General features: G+C 37.6%; 1 pseudogene; it reads left to right on the top strand.

Moving 5' to 3' along the window:
- Window positions 1-2,452: 2,452 nt before the first annotated feature.
- On the top strand, window positions 2,453-3,212 carry LOC110570083 (annotated as a pseudogene).
- The last annotated feature ends 1,174 nt before the right edge of the window (window positions 3,213-4,386 follow it).

Raw genomic sequence — 4,386 nt, 5'->3', positions numbered from 1 at the left:
AACCTCCACACTGTTTTCCAGAGTGGCTGCACCAGTTTGCATTCCCACCAATAGTGTAAGAATGTTCCCCTTTCTCAGCTTCCTCACCAACACCTGTTGTTTCTGTGTTGTTAATTTTAGTCATTCTGACAGGTGTGAGGTGGTATCTCATAATGGTTTTGATTTGTATTTCCCTGATGATGAGTGATGTTGAGCATCTTTTCATGTGTCTGTTGGCCATTTGGATGTCTTCTTTGGAAACATGTCTATTCATGTCTTCAGCCCATTTCTTGACTGGATTATTTGTTTTTTGGGTGTTGAGTTTAATAAGTTCTTCATATATAGATTTTGGATACTAACCATTTATCAGATATGTCGTTTGCAAATATCTTCTCCCATTCCATAGGCTGCCTTTCAGTTTTGTTGATTATTTCCTTCACTGTGAAGAAGCTTTTTATCTTGAAGAAGAACCAATAGTTCAATTTTTGCTTTTGTTTCCCTTGCCTCTGTTGACATGTCTAATAAGTTGCTGAGGCTGAGGCCAAAGAGGTTGCTGCCTGTGTTCTCCTCTAGGATTTTGATGGATTCCTGTCTCACATTTGGGTCTTTCATCCACTTTGAATTTATTTTTGTGTATGGTGTAAAAAAGTGGTCCCGTTTCATTCTTCTGCATGTTGCTGTCCAGTTTTCGAACACCATTTGGTAAAGAGACTGTCTTTTTTCCATTGGATATTCTTTCCTGCTTTGTTGAAGATTAGTTGACTGTAGTGTTGAGGGTCCATTTATGGGTTTTCTATTCTGTTCCATTGACCTATGTGTCTGTTTTTGTGCCAATACCATATTGTCTTGATGACTACAGCTTTGTAATATAACGTGATGCCTCCAGCTTTTCTTTTCTTTTTGAGGATTGCTTTGCTCTTTGGGGTCTTTTGTGGTTTTATACAAATTTTAGGATTGTTTGTTCTAGCTCTGTGAAAAATGCTGGTGGTAATGTGATAGGGATTGCATTAAATGTGTAGATTGCTTTGGGTAGTATAAACATTTTAACAATGTTTGTTCATTCAGTCCATGAGCATAGAATGTCTTTCCATTTCTTTATATCCTCTTCAATTTCTTTCATCAGTGTTTTATAGTTTTCAGAGTACAGATTGGTTAGGTTTATTACTAGGTATCTTATGGTTTTTGTTTCCTCTTTGTGTCCTCTTCAATTTCTTTCATAAGTGTTTTATAGTTTCCAGAGTACTGATTTGGTTAGGTTTATTACTAGGTATCTTATAGTATTTGGTGTAATTGTAAATCAGATTGATTCCTTGATTTATTTTTCTGCTGCTTCATTATTGGTATATAGAAATGCAACAGATTTCTGTACATTGATTTTATATCCTGCAGCTTTGCTGAATTCATGTATTAGTTCTAGCAATTTTTTGGTGGAGTCTTTCAGGTTTTCTACATAGAGTATTATGTCATCTGCAGATAGTGAAAGTTTGACTTTTTCCTTGCAAATGGATACCTTTTATTTCTTTTTGTTGTCTGATTGCTGAGGCTAAGACTTCCAGTACAATGTTAAATAGTAATGGTGAGAGCAGACATCCCTATCTTGTTCCTGACCATAGAGTAAAAGCTCAGTTTTTTCCCATTGAGGATGATTTTAGCTGTGGGTCTTTCGTGTATGGTAAGGGGATGTTTAGAACTAACAGTGGACTCTTCTGGTTCTTGAATAAAACTCAGCATTAACAAGGCCACATCCTCAACTGGGGAAAGAGAGCCTGATCAGTGCCCAGATTACCCTGGACAAAATATCTGCCTTCAGCTTTCTAGGATACAAAAAGTCTATTTCATTGAGGTCTAATCCCATGTTCTTATTTATTTAATACCATTTATAATGGGTTGGTTAATTTTTTTTTCTCTTTTGACCTTTTAATACTTACTGGAAAAGACGTATTTTTAAACTTTTTTAACATCAATGTGATAAACCTATAAAATTAGGAAAAATAGTTTAATGAACCCCATGTATCTCTGACACAGCTTCAACAATTATTTAATGAATTATTTTGATACTGAGTTTGAACCAAGGATTGTAACCAAAAATCTTATATATATTTATTTGTATATAGCTATTTAAATGGCTGTTCTGGGATAAGAATCCAGCCCATCTAGCGGGGAGTCTGCTTGAGATTTTCTCTTTGCCCCTCCCCCCACACTCTCTCGCTCTCTCTTTCTCTCTCTCTCTCTCCAAAAAAAATGAATAGGTAAATCTTTAAAAAAATACATGGAGATAAATAACAGAAGAAACAGCTTAAAAAGTTCAAAGTTGTCTTTAAGAAGAAGGACTCAGGAGGAGGGAGCCGAGGACTGCTGTTTTATGTTAATAAGTCTTGTAGTATTATATAACTATTACTTTGAAAAAATAATTTTCAAAAAGTTAAGGTGAACTCTTTTGTGTGGCACCTCAGAGGCAGTAGGCTGCTTTAGGATGAAGCTGAACATCTCTTTCCCAGCTGCTGGCTGCCAGAAACTCACTGAAGTGGACAATGAATGCAAACTTCATACCTTTTATGAGAAACTATAACCACAGAAGTTGCTGATGATGCTCTGGGTGAAGAATGGAAGGGTTACATGGTCTGAATCAGTGGTGACAATGACAAATAAGGCTTCCTCATAAAACAGGGTGTCTGGTCCCATGGCCATGTCCACCTGCTGCTGAGTAAGGGCCATTCCTGCTACAGATCAAGGAGGACTAGAGAAAGAAAGCAAAAAATCTGTTTGAGGTTGCATTGTGGGTACCAATATCAGTGTTCTTAACTTGGTCATTGTAAAAAGGGGGGGCAAATGATATTCCTGGAAACATTGATACTACTGTGCCTCATCGCCTGGGGCACAAAAGACCTAGCAGAATCCGCAAACTTTTCAGTCTCTCTAAAGATGATGTCTACCAGTATGTTGTGAGAAGGCCCATAAACAAAGAAGGTAAGAAACCTAGAACCAAAGCACCCAAGATTCTGCATCTTGTTACTCCACATGTCCTCCAACACAAATGTCTGTGCATTGCTCTGAAGAAACAGTATACTAAGAAAAATGAGGAAGAGGCTGCAGAATATGCTGAACTTTGGGCTAAGAGAATGTAGGAGGCCAAAGAAAAATGCCAGGAACAGATTGCCAAGAGATGGAGGCTGTCCTCTCTGAGAACTTCTACCTTTAAGTCAAAGTCCAAGTCCAAGTCCAGTCAAAAATGACATTTTTCTAAGAGTAACAAATAATATCAGATATCAGAAAAAATAGTTAAGGTGCAGAGAAATGAGCAAGGTATGATTCATGGTAATGGGTTTGCAGTGAGTGTATCTTTTTGATAGGCATATCAATTTTCACTTAGAAAAATTTCCACTACCTTTTACTCATGGCTAAAGCTCACCTATTTTATGATTTCCCTCTGATAGAAAACTTGGCAGAAACTGTTTTCTTTTTTTTTTTCCTTTTTATACCTTTTTATTTTTTTATGTTATGTTATGTTAATCACCATACATTACATCATTAGTTTTTGATGTAGTGTTCCATGATTCATTGTTTGCGTATAACACCCAGTGCTCCATTCAGTACGTGCCCTCTTTAATACCCATCACCAGGCTAACCCATCCCCCCATCCCCCTCCCCTCTAGAACTCTCAGAGAAACAGAAACTGTTTTCTAAAAAGAACTGGCTCCTTTAAATAGATCACAGTGGGTGTACAGAGCAGTTTCAGAACCTTGGATAGGAAATGTCACTACACAACTTCTTTGGCCACCGAAAGCCCATGGTTGGAGACAGTTTTTCAGATAGGCTCTTTTTCAACATTTGGATCAGGAACCACAGAGACCGTCTTCCTGGGTCTGGTATTCTCTTCTTGGGCCTTATATTTGTTACTTTATACTTTTAGCAAACACTGCCAAAATAGGAGATCCTTTTGTATCTGGTTCACACAGGACCAAACTTAAAAAAAATGATAGCTCTTGAGCATTTAAGGTGTGTCAGACACTGACACTTATAGAGCAAGTCTGTGAGAGAAGTATATATTCACAGGGGAAAGATGGAGATGTAATAAAGAGGGTACCCAAGGTAATGAGAAGTGCTGTATTGGGATTCATAATCTCCGCTCCCTATTACTCTATCTCTACCATACTCTGTGACCTTGAGTATGTCACTTCCCCATGCTAGTTCTTAATTTCCTCCTCTATAGAATGGGAAGGTTGGACTAAATAATTCCCAAATTTTAAGATGCACTGGAATTACCTGGGTTGCTTGTAACAAAGGCAGCTTCCTGTGGCATCACCCCCAAAAGTTACTGAGTTTCTCTGAAAGTTGGAGGGCCGCTGAAATAAATATTTTTAACAAGCTCCTTTGGTGGTTCTGATACATATGGATCTTGAACCACAA

The sequence above is a fragment of the Neomonachus schauinslandi genome, chromosome X (genome assembly GCF_002201575.2).
Source record: "Neomonachus schauinslandi chromosome X, ASM220157v2, whole genome shotgun sequence".
In the NCBI taxonomy this organism is placed as follows: domain Eukaryota; kingdom Metazoa; phylum Chordata; class Mammalia; order Carnivora; family Phocidae; genus Neomonachus; species Neomonachus schauinslandi.
The sequence above is the reverse complement of the archived record's forward strand: the minus strand, read 5'-3'. Positions and strand labels throughout refer to the sequence as shown.